General features: G+C 56.5%; 44 non-coding genes across 44 annotated transcripts; all 44 read right to left on the bottom strand.

Moving 5' to 3' along the window:
* Positions 1 to 74: 74 nt before the first annotated feature.
* Positions 75 to 193, bottom strand: LOC141119415 (5S ribosomal RNA). The gene has a single exon (XR_012238757.1). It is a non-coding gene; the product is annotated as a 5S ribosomal RNA (ribosomal RNA).
* A 98-nt stretch (positions 194 to 291) lies between these two features.
* Positions 292 to 410, bottom strand: LOC141119414 (5S ribosomal RNA). The gene has a single exon (XR_012238756.1). It is a non-coding gene; the product is annotated as a 5S ribosomal RNA (ribosomal RNA).
* A 99-nt stretch (positions 411 to 509) lies between these two features.
* On the bottom strand, positions 510 to 628 carry LOC141119413 (5S ribosomal RNA). Its single transcript, XR_012238755.1, has one exon. It is a non-coding gene; the product is annotated as a 5S ribosomal RNA (ribosomal RNA).
* A 100-nt stretch (positions 629 to 728) lies between these two features.
* Positions 729 to 847, bottom strand: LOC141119412 (5S ribosomal RNA). Its single transcript, XR_012238754.1, has one exon. It is a non-coding gene; the product is annotated as a 5S ribosomal RNA (ribosomal RNA).
* A 100-nt stretch (positions 848 to 947) lies between these two features.
* Positions 948 to 1,066, bottom strand: LOC141119411 (5S ribosomal RNA). Its single transcript, XR_012238753.1, has one exon. It is a non-coding gene; the product is annotated as a 5S ribosomal RNA (ribosomal RNA).
* A 100-nt stretch (positions 1,067 to 1,166) lies between these two features.
* Positions 1,167 to 1,285, bottom strand: LOC141119409 (5S ribosomal RNA). The gene has a single exon (XR_012238751.1). It is a non-coding gene; the product is annotated as a 5S ribosomal RNA (ribosomal RNA).
* Positions 1,286 to 1,383: 98 nt separating this feature from the next.
* LOC141119408 (5S ribosomal RNA) lies at positions 1,384 to 1,502 on the bottom strand. Its single transcript, XR_012238750.1, has one exon. It is a non-coding gene; the product is annotated as a 5S ribosomal RNA (ribosomal RNA).
* A 99-nt stretch (positions 1,503 to 1,601) lies between these two features.
* On the bottom strand, positions 1,602 to 1,720 carry LOC141119407 (5S ribosomal RNA). The gene has a single exon (XR_012238749.1). It is a non-coding gene; the product is annotated as a 5S ribosomal RNA (ribosomal RNA).
* Positions 1,721 to 1,818: 98 nt separating this feature from the next.
* LOC141120278 (5S ribosomal RNA) lies at positions 1,819 to 1,937 on the bottom strand. The gene has a single exon (XR_012239603.1). It is a non-coding gene; the product is annotated as a 5S ribosomal RNA (ribosomal RNA).
* A 99-nt stretch (positions 1,938 to 2,036) lies between these two features.
* LOC141119406 (5S ribosomal RNA) lies at positions 2,037 to 2,155 on the bottom strand. The gene has a single exon (XR_012238748.1). It is a non-coding gene; the product is annotated as a 5S ribosomal RNA (ribosomal RNA).
* A 100-nt stretch (positions 2,156 to 2,255) lies between these two features.
* Positions 2,256 to 2,374, bottom strand: LOC141119405 (5S ribosomal RNA). The gene has a single exon (XR_012238747.1). It is a non-coding gene; the product is annotated as a 5S ribosomal RNA (ribosomal RNA).
* A 100-nt stretch (positions 2,375 to 2,474) lies between these two features.
* Positions 2,475 to 2,593, bottom strand: LOC141119404 (5S ribosomal RNA). The gene has a single exon (XR_012238746.1). It is a non-coding gene; the product is annotated as a 5S ribosomal RNA (ribosomal RNA).
* A 99-nt stretch (positions 2,594 to 2,692) lies between these two features.
* Positions 2,693 to 2,811, bottom strand: LOC141119403 (5S ribosomal RNA). The gene has a single exon (XR_012238745.1). It is a non-coding gene; the product is annotated as a 5S ribosomal RNA (ribosomal RNA).
* Positions 2,812 to 2,909: 98 nt separating this feature from the next.
* LOC141119402 (5S ribosomal RNA) lies at positions 2,910 to 3,028 on the bottom strand. The gene has a single exon (XR_012238744.1). It is a non-coding gene; the product is annotated as a 5S ribosomal RNA (ribosomal RNA).
* A 99-nt stretch (positions 3,029 to 3,127) lies between these two features.
* LOC141119401 (5S ribosomal RNA) lies at positions 3,128 to 3,246 on the bottom strand. Its single transcript, XR_012238743.1, has one exon. It is a non-coding gene; the product is annotated as a 5S ribosomal RNA (ribosomal RNA).
* A 100-nt stretch (positions 3,247 to 3,346) lies between these two features.
* On the bottom strand, positions 3,347 to 3,465 carry LOC141119400 (5S ribosomal RNA). Its single transcript, XR_012238742.1, has one exon. It is a non-coding gene; the product is annotated as a 5S ribosomal RNA (ribosomal RNA).
* Positions 3,466 to 3,565: 100 nt separating this feature from the next.
* Positions 3,566 to 3,684, bottom strand: LOC141119398 (5S ribosomal RNA). The gene has a single exon (XR_012238740.1). It is a non-coding gene; the product is annotated as a 5S ribosomal RNA (ribosomal RNA).
* A 100-nt stretch (positions 3,685 to 3,784) lies between these two features.
* On the bottom strand, positions 3,785 to 3,903 carry LOC141119397 (5S ribosomal RNA). The gene has a single exon (XR_012238739.1). It is a non-coding gene; the product is annotated as a 5S ribosomal RNA (ribosomal RNA).
* A 98-nt stretch (positions 3,904 to 4,001) lies between these two features.
* Positions 4,002 to 4,120, bottom strand: LOC141119396 (5S ribosomal RNA). Its single transcript, XR_012238738.1, has one exon. It is a non-coding gene; the product is annotated as a 5S ribosomal RNA (ribosomal RNA).
* A 99-nt stretch (positions 4,121 to 4,219) lies between these two features.
* On the bottom strand, positions 4,220 to 4,338 carry LOC141119395 (5S ribosomal RNA). Its single transcript, XR_012238737.1, has one exon. It is a non-coding gene; the product is annotated as a 5S ribosomal RNA (ribosomal RNA).
* Positions 4,339 to 4,436: 98 nt separating this feature from the next.
* LOC141119927 (5S ribosomal RNA) lies at positions 4,437 to 4,555 on the bottom strand. The gene has a single exon (XR_012239260.1). It is a non-coding gene; the product is annotated as a 5S ribosomal RNA (ribosomal RNA).
* Positions 4,556 to 4,654: 99 nt separating this feature from the next.
* On the bottom strand, positions 4,655 to 4,773 carry LOC141119394 (5S ribosomal RNA). Its single transcript, XR_012238736.1, has one exon. It is a non-coding gene; the product is annotated as a 5S ribosomal RNA (ribosomal RNA).
* A 100-nt stretch (positions 4,774 to 4,873) lies between these two features.
* LOC141119392 (5S ribosomal RNA) lies at positions 4,874 to 4,992 on the bottom strand. The gene has a single exon (XR_012238734.1). It is a non-coding gene; the product is annotated as a 5S ribosomal RNA (ribosomal RNA).
* A 100-nt stretch (positions 4,993 to 5,092) lies between these two features.
* Positions 5,093 to 5,211, bottom strand: LOC141119391 (5S ribosomal RNA). The gene has a single exon (XR_012238733.1). It is a non-coding gene; the product is annotated as a 5S ribosomal RNA (ribosomal RNA).
* A 100-nt stretch (positions 5,212 to 5,311) lies between these two features.
* Positions 5,312 to 5,430, bottom strand: LOC141119390 (5S ribosomal RNA). Its single transcript, XR_012238732.1, has one exon. It is a non-coding gene; the product is annotated as a 5S ribosomal RNA (ribosomal RNA).
* A 98-nt stretch (positions 5,431 to 5,528) lies between these two features.
* Positions 5,529 to 5,647, bottom strand: LOC141119389 (5S ribosomal RNA). The gene has a single exon (XR_012238731.1). It is a non-coding gene; the product is annotated as a 5S ribosomal RNA (ribosomal RNA).
* A 99-nt stretch (positions 5,648 to 5,746) lies between these two features.
* Positions 5,747 to 5,865, bottom strand: LOC141119388 (5S ribosomal RNA). The gene has a single exon (XR_012238730.1). It is a non-coding gene; the product is annotated as a 5S ribosomal RNA (ribosomal RNA).
* Positions 5,866 to 5,963: 98 nt separating this feature from the next.
* LOC141119386 (5S ribosomal RNA) lies at positions 5,964 to 6,082 on the bottom strand. The gene has a single exon (XR_012238728.1). It is a non-coding gene; the product is annotated as a 5S ribosomal RNA (ribosomal RNA).
* A 99-nt stretch (positions 6,083 to 6,181) lies between these two features.
* On the bottom strand, positions 6,182 to 6,300 carry LOC141119385 (5S ribosomal RNA). The gene has a single exon (XR_012238727.1). It is a non-coding gene; the product is annotated as a 5S ribosomal RNA (ribosomal RNA).
* A 100-nt stretch (positions 6,301 to 6,400) lies between these two features.
* LOC141119384 (5S ribosomal RNA) lies at positions 6,401 to 6,519 on the bottom strand. The gene has a single exon (XR_012238726.1). It is a non-coding gene; the product is annotated as a 5S ribosomal RNA (ribosomal RNA).
* Positions 6,520 to 6,619: 100 nt separating this feature from the next.
* LOC141119383 (5S ribosomal RNA) lies at positions 6,620 to 6,738 on the bottom strand. The gene has a single exon (XR_012238725.1). It is a non-coding gene; the product is annotated as a 5S ribosomal RNA (ribosomal RNA).
* A 99-nt stretch (positions 6,739 to 6,837) lies between these two features.
* LOC141119382 (5S ribosomal RNA) lies at positions 6,838 to 6,956 on the bottom strand. The gene has a single exon (XR_012238724.1). It is a non-coding gene; the product is annotated as a 5S ribosomal RNA (ribosomal RNA).
* Positions 6,957 to 7,054: 98 nt separating this feature from the next.
* LOC141119381 (5S ribosomal RNA) lies at positions 7,055 to 7,173 on the bottom strand. Its single transcript, XR_012238723.1, has one exon. It is a non-coding gene; the product is annotated as a 5S ribosomal RNA (ribosomal RNA).
* A 99-nt stretch (positions 7,174 to 7,272) lies between these two features.
* Positions 7,273 to 7,391, bottom strand: LOC141119380 (5S ribosomal RNA). The gene has a single exon (XR_012238722.1). It is a non-coding gene; the product is annotated as a 5S ribosomal RNA (ribosomal RNA).
* Positions 7,392 to 7,491: 100 nt separating this feature from the next.
* On the bottom strand, positions 7,492 to 7,610 carry LOC141119379 (5S ribosomal RNA). The gene has a single exon (XR_012238721.1). It is a non-coding gene; the product is annotated as a 5S ribosomal RNA (ribosomal RNA).
* Positions 7,611 to 7,710: 100 nt separating this feature from the next.
* On the bottom strand, positions 7,711 to 7,829 carry LOC141119378 (5S ribosomal RNA). Its single transcript, XR_012238720.1, has one exon. It is a non-coding gene; the product is annotated as a 5S ribosomal RNA (ribosomal RNA).
* A 100-nt stretch (positions 7,830 to 7,929) lies between these two features.
* Positions 7,930 to 8,048, bottom strand: LOC141119946 (5S ribosomal RNA). The gene has a single exon (XR_012239279.1). It is a non-coding gene; the product is annotated as a 5S ribosomal RNA (ribosomal RNA).
* Positions 8,049 to 8,146: 98 nt separating this feature from the next.
* LOC141119376 (5S ribosomal RNA) lies at positions 8,147 to 8,265 on the bottom strand. Its single transcript, XR_012238719.1, has one exon. It is a non-coding gene; the product is annotated as a 5S ribosomal RNA (ribosomal RNA).
* Positions 8,266 to 8,364: 99 nt separating this feature from the next.
* LOC141119374 (5S ribosomal RNA) lies at positions 8,365 to 8,483 on the bottom strand. Its single transcript, XR_012238717.1, has one exon. It is a non-coding gene; the product is annotated as a 5S ribosomal RNA (ribosomal RNA).
* A 98-nt stretch (positions 8,484 to 8,581) lies between these two features.
* LOC141119373 (5S ribosomal RNA) lies at positions 8,582 to 8,700 on the bottom strand. Its single transcript, XR_012238716.1, has one exon. It is a non-coding gene; the product is annotated as a 5S ribosomal RNA (ribosomal RNA).
* A 99-nt stretch (positions 8,701 to 8,799) lies between these two features.
* LOC141119372 (5S ribosomal RNA) lies at positions 8,800 to 8,918 on the bottom strand. The gene has a single exon (XR_012238715.1). It is a non-coding gene; the product is annotated as a 5S ribosomal RNA (ribosomal RNA).
* A 100-nt stretch (positions 8,919 to 9,018) lies between these two features.
* LOC141119371 (5S ribosomal RNA) lies at positions 9,019 to 9,137 on the bottom strand. Its single transcript, XR_012238714.1, has one exon. It is a non-coding gene; the product is annotated as a 5S ribosomal RNA (ribosomal RNA).
* Positions 9,138 to 9,237: 100 nt separating this feature from the next.
* LOC141119370 (5S ribosomal RNA) lies at positions 9,238 to 9,356 on the bottom strand. The gene has a single exon (XR_012238713.1). It is a non-coding gene; the product is annotated as a 5S ribosomal RNA (ribosomal RNA).
* Positions 9,357 to 9,455: 99 nt separating this feature from the next.
* Positions 9,456 to 9,574, bottom strand: LOC141119369 (5S ribosomal RNA). Its single transcript, XR_012238712.1, has one exon. It is a non-coding gene; the product is annotated as a 5S ribosomal RNA (ribosomal RNA).
* Between the last annotated feature and the right edge of the window lie 29 nt (positions 9,575 to 9,603).

The raw sequence follows: 9,603 nt of genomic DNA, 5'->3' as shown, positions 1-9,603 counted from the left end.
CTTGACCTTGGCGGCGCCAAGATGGGAAACGAGGAAAAAAAACAGGGCAAGTCCAGAAATCCAAGAAAAAAAGAAGCCTACGGCACCTGGTATTCCCAGGCGGTCTCCCATCCAGGTACTAACCAGGCCCGACCCTGCTTAGCCTCCGAGATCAGACGAGATCGGGCGCTTTCAGGGTGATGTGGCCGTAGGCGATCTCTTACGGCACGCTCAACCCTCTTGACTTTGGCGGCACCAAGATGGGAAACGAGGAAAAAAACAGGGCAAGTCCAGAACTCCAAGAAAAAAAGAAGCCTACGGCACCTGGTATTCCCAGGCGGTCTCCCATCCAGGTACTAACCAGGCCCGACCCTGCTTAGCCTCCGAGATCAGACGAGATCGGGCGCTTTCAGGGTGATGTGGCCGTAGGCGATCTCTTACGGCACGCTCAACCCTCTTGACTTTGGCGGCGCCAAGATGGGAAACGAGGAAAAAAAACAGGGCAAGTCCAGAAATCCAAGAAAAAAAGAAGCCTACGGCACCTGGTATTCCCAGGCGGTCTCCCATCCAGGTACTAACCAGGCCCGACCCTGCTTAGCCTCCGAGATCAGACGAGATCGGGCGCTTTCAGGGTGATGTGGCCGTAGGCGATCTCTAACGGCACGCTCAACCCTCTTGACCTTGGCGGCGCCAAGATGGGAAACGAGGAAAAAAAACAGGGCAAGTCCAGAACGCCCCCCAAAAAAAGAAGCCTACGGCACCTGGTATTCCCAGGCGGTCTCCCATCCAGGTACTAACCAGGCCCGACCCTGCTTAGCCTCCGAGATCAGACGAGATCGGGCGCTTTCAGGGTGATGTGGCCGTAGGCGATCTCTAACGGCACGCTCAACCCTCTTGACCTTGGCGGCGCCAAGATGGGAAACGAGGAAAAAAAACAGGGCAAGTCCAGAACTCCCCCAAAAAAAAGAAGCCTACGGCACCTGGTATTCCCAGGCGGTCTCCCATCCAGGTACTAACCAGGCCCGACCCTGCTTAGCCTCCGAGATCAGACGAGATCGGGCGCTTTCAGGGTGATGTGGCCGTAGGCGATCTCTAACGGCACGCTCAACCCTCTTGACCTTGGCGGCGCCAAGATGGGAAACGAGGAAAAAAAACAGGGCAAGTCCAGAACGCCCCCCAAAAAAAGAAGCCTACGGCACCTGGTATTCCCAGGCGGTCTCCCATCCAGGTACTAACCAGGCCCGACCCTGCTTAGCCTCCGAGATCAGACGAGATCGGGCGCTTTCAGGGTGATGTGGCCGTAGGCGATCTCTTACGGCACGCTCAACCCTCTTGACTTTGGCGGCACCAAGATGGGAAACGAGGAAAAAAACAGGGCAAGTCCAGAACTCCAAGAAAAAGAGAAGCCTACGGCACCTGGTATTCCCAGGCGGTCTCCCATCCAGGTACTAACCAGGCCCGACCCTGCTTAGCCTCCGAGATCAGACGAGATCGGGCGCTTTCAGGGTGATGTGGCCGTAGGCGATCTCTTACGGCACGCTCAACCCTCTTGACTTTGGCGGCGCCAAGATGGGAAACGAGGAAAAAAAACAGGGCAAGTCCAGAAATCCAAGAAAAAAAGAAGCCTACGGCACCTGGTATTCCCAGGCGGTCTCCCATCCAGGTACTAACCAGGCCCGACCCTGCTTAGCCTCCGAGATCAGACGAGATCGGGCGCTTTCAGGGTGATGTGGCCGTAGGCGATCTCTTACGGCACGCTCAACCCTCTTGACTTTGGCGGCACCAAGATGGGAAACGAGGAAAAAAACAGGGCAAGTCCAGAACTCCAAGAAAAAAAGAAGCCTACGGCACCTGGTATTCCCAGGCGGTCTCCCATCCAGGTACTAACCAGGCCCGACCCTGCTTAGCCTCCGAGATCAGTCGAGATCGGGCGCTTTCAGGGTGATGTGGCCGTAGGCGATCTCTTACGGCACGCTCAACCCTCTTGACTTTGGCGGCGCCAAGATGGGAAACGAGGAAAAAAAACAGGGCAAGTCCAGAAATCCAAGAAAAAAAGAAGCCTACGGCACCTGGTATTCCCAGGCGGTCTCCCATCCAGGTACTAACCAGGCCCGACCCTGCTTAGCCTCCGAGATCAGACGAGATCGGGCGCTTTCAGGGTGATGTGGCCGTAGGCGATCTCTAACGGCACGCTCAACCCTCTTGACCTTGGCGGCGCCAAGATGGGAAACGAGGAAAAAAAACAGGGCAAGTCCAGAACGCCCCCCAAAAAAAGAAGCCTACGGCACCTGGTATTCCCAGGCGGTCTCCCATCCAGGTACTAACCAGGCCCGACCCTGCTTAGCCTCCGAGATCAGACGAGATCGGGCGCTTTCAGGGTGATGTGGCCGTAGGCGATCTCTAACGGCACGCTCAACCCTCTTGACCTTGGCGGCGCCAAGATGGGAAACGAGGAAAAAAAACAGGGCAAGTCCAGAACTCCCCCAAAAAAAAGAAGCCTACGGCACCTGGTATTCCCAGGCGGTCTCCCATCCAGGTACTAACCAGGCCCGACCCTGCTTAGCCTCCGAGATCAGACGAGATCGGGCGCTTTCAGGGTGATGTGGCCGTAGGCGATCTCTTACGGCACGCTCAACCCTCTTGACTTTGGCGGCGCCAAGATGGGAAACGAGGAAAAAAAACAGGGCAAGTCCAGAAATCCAAGAAAAAAAGAAGCCTACGGCACCTGGTATTCCCAGGCGGTCTCCCATCCAGGTACTAACCAGGCCCGACCCTGCTTAGCCTCCGAGATCAGACGAGATCGGGCGCTTTCAGGGTGATGTGGCCGTAGGCGATCTCTTACGGCACGCTCAACCCTCTTGACTTTGGCGGCACCAAGATGGGAAACGAGGAAAAAAACAGGGCAAGTCCAGAACTCCAAGAAAAAAAGAAGCCTACGGCACCTGGTATTCCCAGGCGGTCTCCCATCCAGGTACTAACCAGGCCCGACCCTGCTTAGCCTCCGAGATCAGACGAGATCGGGCGCTTTCAGGGTGATGTGGCCGTAGGCGATCTCTTACGGCACGCTCAACCCTCTTGACTTTGGCGGCGCCAAGATGGGAAACGAGGAAAAAAAACAGGGCAAGTCCAGAAATCCAAGAAAAAAAGAAGCCTACGGCACCTGGTATTCCCAGGCGGTCTCCCATCCAGGTACTAACCAGGCCCGACCCTGCTTAGCCTCCGAGATCAGACGAGATCGGGCGCTTTCAGGGTGATGTGGCCGTAGGCGATCTCTAACGGCACGCTCAACCCTCTTGACCTTGGCGGCGCCAAGATGGGAAACGAGGAAAAAAAACAGGGCAAGTCCAGAACGCCCCCCAAAAAAAGAAGCCTACGGCACCTGGTATTCCCAGGCGGTCTCCCATCCAGGTACTAACCAGGCCCGACCCTGCTTAGCCTCCGAGATCAGACGAGATCGGGCGCTTTCAGGGTGATGTGGCCGTAGGCAATCTCTAACGGCACGCTCAACCCTCTTGACCTTGGCGGCGCCAAGATGGGAAACGAGGAAAAAAAACAGGGCAAGTCCAGAACTCCCCCAAAAAAAAGAAGCCTACGGCACCTGGTATTCCCAGGCGGTCTCCCATCCAGGTACTAACCAGGCCCGACCCTGCTTAGCCTCCGAGATCAGACGAGATCGGGCGCTTTCAGGGTGATGTGGCCGTAGGCGATCTCTAACGGCACGCTCAACCCTCTTGACCTTGGCGGCGCCAAGATGGGAAACGAGGAAAAAAAACAGGGCAAGTCCAGAACGCCCCCCAAAAAAAGAAGCCTACGGCACCTGGTATTCCCAGGCGGTCTCCCATCCAGGTACTAACCAGGCCCGACCCTGCTTAGCCTCCGAGATCAGACGAGATCGGGCGCTTTCAGGGTGATGTGGCCGTAGGCGATCTCTTACGGCACGCTCAACCCTCTTGACTTTGGCGGCACCAAGATGGGAAACGAGGAAAAAAACAGGGCAAGTCCAGAACTCCAAGAAAAAGAGAAGCCTACGGCACCTGGTATTCCCAGGCGGTCTCCCATCCAGGTACTAACCAGGCCCGACCCTGCTTAGCCTCCGAGATCAGACGAGATCGGGCGCTTTCAGGGTGATGTGGCCGTAGGCGATCTCTTACGGCACGCTCAACCCTCTTGACTTTGGCGGCGCCAAGATGGGAAACGAGGAAAAAAAACAGGGCAAGTCCAGAAATCCAAGAAAAAAAGAAGCCTACGGCACCTGGTATTCCCAGGCGGTCTCCCATCCAGGTACTAACCAGGCCCGACCCTGCTTAGCCTCCGAGATCAGACGAGATCGGGCGCTTTCAGGGTGATGTGGCCGTAGGCGATCTCTTACGGCACGCTCAACCCTCTTGACTTTGGCGGCACCAAGATGGGAAACGAGGAAAAAAACAGGGCAAGTCCAGAACTCCAAGAAAAAAAGAAGCCTACGGCACCTGGTATTCCCAGGCGGTCTCCCATCCAGGTACTAACCAGGCCCGACCCTGCTTAGCCTCCGAGATCAGACGAGATCGGGCGCGTTCAGGGTGATGTGGCCGTAGGCGATCTCTTACGGCACGCTCAACCCTCTTGACTTTGGCGGCGCCAAGATGGGAAACGAGGAAAAAAAACAGGGCAAGTCCAGAAATCCAAGAAAAAAAGAAGCCTACGGCACCTGGTATTCCCAGGCGGTCTCCCATCCAGGTACTAACCAGGCCCGACCCTGCTTAGCCTCCGAGATCAGACGAGATCGGGCGCTTTCAGGGTGATGTGGCCGTAGGCGATCTCTAACGGCACGCTCAACCCTCTTGACCTTGGCGGCGCCAAGATGGGAAACGAGGAAAAAAAACAGGGCAAGTCCAGAACGCCCCCCAAAAAAAGAAGCCTACGGCACCTGGTATTCCCAGGCGGTCTCCCATCCAGGTACTAACCAGGCCCGACCCTGCTTAGCCTCCGAGATCAGACGAGATCGGGCGCTTTCAGGGTGATGTGGCCGTAGGCGATCTCTAACGGCACGCTCAACCCTCTTGACCTTGGCGGCGCCAAGATGGGAAACGAGGAAAAAAAACAGGGCAAGTCCAGAACTCCCCCAAAAAAAAGAAGCCTACGGCACCTGGTATTCCCAGGCGGTCTCCCATCCAGGTACTAACCAGGCCCGACCCTGCTTAGCCTCCGAGATCAGACGAGATCGGGCGCTTTCAGGGTGATGTGGCCGTAGGCGATCTCTAACGGCACGCTCAACCCTCTTGACCTTGGCGGCGCCAAGATGGGAAACGAGGAAAAAAAACAGGGCAAGTCCAGAACGCCCCCCAAAAAAAGAAGCCTACGGCACCTGGTATTCCCAGGCGGTCTCCCATCCAGGTACTAACCAGGCCCGACCCTGCTTAGCCTCCGAGATCAGACGAGATCGGGCGCTTTCAGGGTGATGTGGCCGTAGGCGATCTCTTATGGCACGCTCAACCCTCTTGACTTTGGCGGCACCAAGATGGGAAACGAGGAAAAAAACAGGGCAAGTCCAGAACTCCAAGAAAAAGAGAAGCCTACGGCACCTGGTATTCCCAGGCGGTCTCCCATCCAGGTACTAACCAGGCCCGACCCTGCTTAGCCTCCGAGATCAGACGAGATCGGGCGCTTTCAGGGTGATGTGGCCGTAGGCGATCTCTTACGGCACGCTCAACCCTCTTGACTTTGGCGGCGCCAAGATGGGAAACGAGGAAAAAAAACAGGGCAAGTCCAGAAATCCAAGAAAAAAAGAAGCCTACGGCACCTGGTATTCCCAGGCGGTCTCCCATCCAGGTACTAACCAGGCCCGACCCTGCTTAGCCTCCGAGATCAGACGAGATCGGGCGCTTTCAGGGTGATGTGGCCGTAGGCGATCTCTTACGGCACGCTCAACCCTCTTGACTTTGGCGGCACCAAGATGGGAAACGAGGAAAAAAACAGGGCAAGTCCAGAACTCCAAGAAAAAAAGAAGCCTACGGCACCTGGTATTCCCAGGCGGTCTCCCATCCAGGTACTAACCAGGCCCGACCCTGCTTAGCCTCCGAGATCAGACGAGATCGGGCGCTTTCAGGGTGATGTGGCCGTAGGCGATCTCTTACGGCACGCTCAACCCTCTTGACTTTGGCGGCGCCAAGATGGGAAACGAGGAAAAAAAACAGGGCAAGTCCAGAAATCCAAGAAAAAAAGAAGCCTACGGCACCTGGTATTCCCAGGCGGTCTCCCATCCAGGTACTAACCAGGCCCGACCCTGCTTAGCCTCCGAGATCAGACGAGATCGGGCGCTTTCAGGGTGATGTGGCCGTAGGCGATCTCTAACGGCACGCTCAACCCTCTTGACCTTGGCGGCGCCAAGATGGGAAACGAGGAAAAAAAACAGGGCAAGTCCAGAACGCCCCCCAAAAAAAGAAGCCTACGGCACCTGGTATTCCCAGGCGGTCTCCCATCCAGGTACTAACCAGGCCCGACCCTGCTTAGCCTCCGAGATCAGACGAGATCGGGCGCTTTCAGGGTGATGTGGCCGTAGGCGATCTCTAACGGCACGCTCAACCCTCTTGACCTTGGCGGCGCCAAGATGGGAAACGAGGAAAAAAAACAGGGCAAGTCCAGAACTCCCCCAAAAAAAAGAAGCCTACGGCACCTGGTATTCCCAGGCGGTCTCCCATCCAGGTACTAACCAGGCCCGACCCTGCTTAGCCTCCGAGATCAGACGAGATCGGGCGCTTTCAGGGTGATGTGGCCGTAGGCGATCTCTTATGGCACGCTCAACCCTCTTGACTTTGGCGGCGCCAAGATGGGAAACGAGGAAAAAAAACAGGGCAAGTCCAGAAATCCAAGAAAAAAAGAAGCCTACGGCACCTGGTATTCCCAGGCGGTCTCCCATCCAGGTACTAACCAGGCCCGACCCTGCTTAGCCTCCGAGATCAGACGAGATCGGGCGCTTTCAGGGTGATGTGGCCGTAGGCGATCTCTTACGGCACGCTCAACCCTCTTGACTTTGGCGGCACCAAGATGGGAAACGAGGAAAAAAACAGGGCAAGTCCAGAACTCCAAGAAAAAAAGAAGCCTACGGCACCTGGTATTCCCAGGCGGTCTCCCATCCAGGTACTAACCAGGCCCGACCCTGCTTAGCCTCCGAGATCAGACGAGATCGGGCGCTTTCAGGGTGATGTGGCCGTAGGCGATCTCTTACGGCACGCTCAACCCTCTTGACTTTGGCGGCGCCAAGATGGGAAACGAGGAAAAAAAACAGGGCAAGTCCAGAAATCCAAGAAAAAAAGAAGCCTACGGCACCTGGTATTCCCAGGCGGTCTCCCATCCAGGTACTAACCAGGCCCGACCCTGCTTAGCCTCCGAGATCAGACGAGATCGGGCGCTTTCAGGGTGATGTGGCCGTAGGCGATCTCTAACGGCACGCTCAACCCTCTTGACCTTGGCGGCGCCAAGATGGGAAACGAGGAAAAAAAACAGGGCAAGTCCAGAACGCCCCCCAAAAAAAGAAGCCTACGGCACCTGGTATTCCCAGGCGGTCTCCCATCCAGGTACTAACCAGGCCCGACCCTGCTTAGCCTCCGAGATCAGACGAGATCGGGCGCTTTCAGGGTGATGTGGCCGTAGGCAATCTCTAACGGCACGCTCAACCCTCTTGACCTTGGCGGCGCCAAGATGGGAAACGAGGAAAAAAAACAGGGCAAGTCCAGAACTCCCCCAAAAAAAAGAAGCCTACGGCACCTGGTATTCCCAGGCGGTCTCCCATCCAGGTACTAACCAGGCCCGACCCTGCTTAGCCTCCGAGATCAGACGAGATCGGGCGCTTTCAGGGTGATGTGGCCGTAGGCGATCTCTAACGGCACGCTCAACCCTCTTGACCTTGGCGGCGCCAAGATGGGAAACGAGGAAAAAAAACAGGGCAAGTCCAGAACGCCCCCCAAAAAAAGAAGCCTACGGCACCTGGTATTCCCAGGCGGTCTCCCATCCAGGTACTAACCAGGCCCGACCCTGCTTAGCCTCCGAGATCAGACGAGATCGGGCGCTTTCAGGGTGATGTGGCCGTAGACGATCTCTTACGGCACGCTCAACCCTCTTGACTTTGGCGGCACCAAGATGGGAAACGAGGAAAAAAACAGGGCAAGTCCAGAACTCCAAGAAAAAGAGAAGCCTACGGCACCTGGTATTCCCAGGCGGTCTCCCATCCAGGTACTAACCAGGCCCGACCCTGCTTAGCCTCCGAGATCAGACGAGATCGGGCGCTTTCAGGGTGATGTGGCCGTAGGCGATCTCTTACGGCACGCTCAACCCTCTTGACTTTGGCGGCGCCAAGATGGGAAACGAGGAAAAAAAACAGGGCAAGTCCAGAAATCCAAGAAAAAAAGAAGCCTACGGCACCTGGTATTCCCAGGCGGTCTCCCATCCAGGTACTAACCAGGCCCGACCCTGCTTAGCCTCCGAGATCAGACGAGATCGGGCGCTTTCAGGGTGATGTGGCCGTAGGCGATCTCTTACGGCACGCTCAACCCTCTTGACTTTGGCGGCACCAAGATGGGAAACGAGGAAAAAAACAGGGCAAGTCCAGAACTCCAAGAAAAAAAGAAGCCTACGGCACCTGGTATTCCCAGGCGGTCTCCCATCCAGGTACTAACCAGGCCCGACCCTGCTTAGCCTCCGAGATCAGACGAGATCGGGCGCTTTCAGGGTGATGTGGCCGTAGGCGATCTCTTACGGCACGCTCAACCCTCTTGACTTTGGCGGCGCCAAGATGGGAAACGAGGAAAAAAAACAGGGCAAGTCCAGAAATCCAAGAAAAAAAGAAGCCTACGGCACCTGGTATTCCCAGGCGGTCTCCCATCCAGGTACTAACCAGGCCCGACCCTGCTTAGCCTCCGAGATCAGACGAGATCGGGCGCTTTCAGGGTGATGTGGCCGTAGGCGATCTCTAACGGCACGCTCAACCCTCTTGACCTTGGCGGCGCCAAGATGGGAAACGAGGAAAAAAAACAGGGCAAGTCCAGAACGCCCCCCAAAAAAAGAAGCCTACGGCACCTGGTATTCCCAGGCGGTCTCCCATCCAGGTACTAACCAGGCCCGACCCTGCTTAGCCTCCGAGATCAGACGAGATCGGGCGCTTTCAGGGTGATGTGGCCGTAGGCGATCTCTAACGGCACGCTCAACCCTCTTGACCTTGGCGGCGCCAAGATGGGAAACGAGGAAAAAAAACAGGGCAAGTCCAGAACTCCCCCAAAAAAAAGAAGCCTACGGCACCTGGTATTCCCAGGCGGTCTCCCATCCAGGTACTAACCAGGCCCGACCCTGCTTAGCCTCCGAGATCAGACGAGATCGGGCGCTTTCAGGGTGATGTGGCCGTAGGCGATCTCTTACGGCACGCTCAACCCTCTTGACTTTGGCGGCGCCAAGATGGGAAACGAGGAAAAAAAACAGGGCAAGTCCAGAAATCCAAGAAAAAAAGAAGCCTACGGCACCTGGTATTCCCAGGCGGTCTCCCATCCAGGTACTAACCAGGCCCGACCCTGCTTAGCCTCCGAGATCAGACGAGATCGGGCGCTTTCAGGGTGATGTGGCCGTAGGCGATCTCTAACGGCACGCTCAACCCTCTTG

This window comes from Aquarana catesbeiana, linkage group LG13, assembly GCF_042186555.1.
Source record: "Aquarana catesbeiana isolate 2022-GZ linkage group LG13, ASM4218655v1, whole genome shotgun sequence".
In the NCBI taxonomy this organism is placed as follows: Eukaryota; Metazoa; Chordata; class Amphibia; order Anura; family Ranidae; genus Aquarana; species Aquarana catesbeiana.
This window is presented reverse-complemented; position numbering and strand designations above follow the sequence as displayed.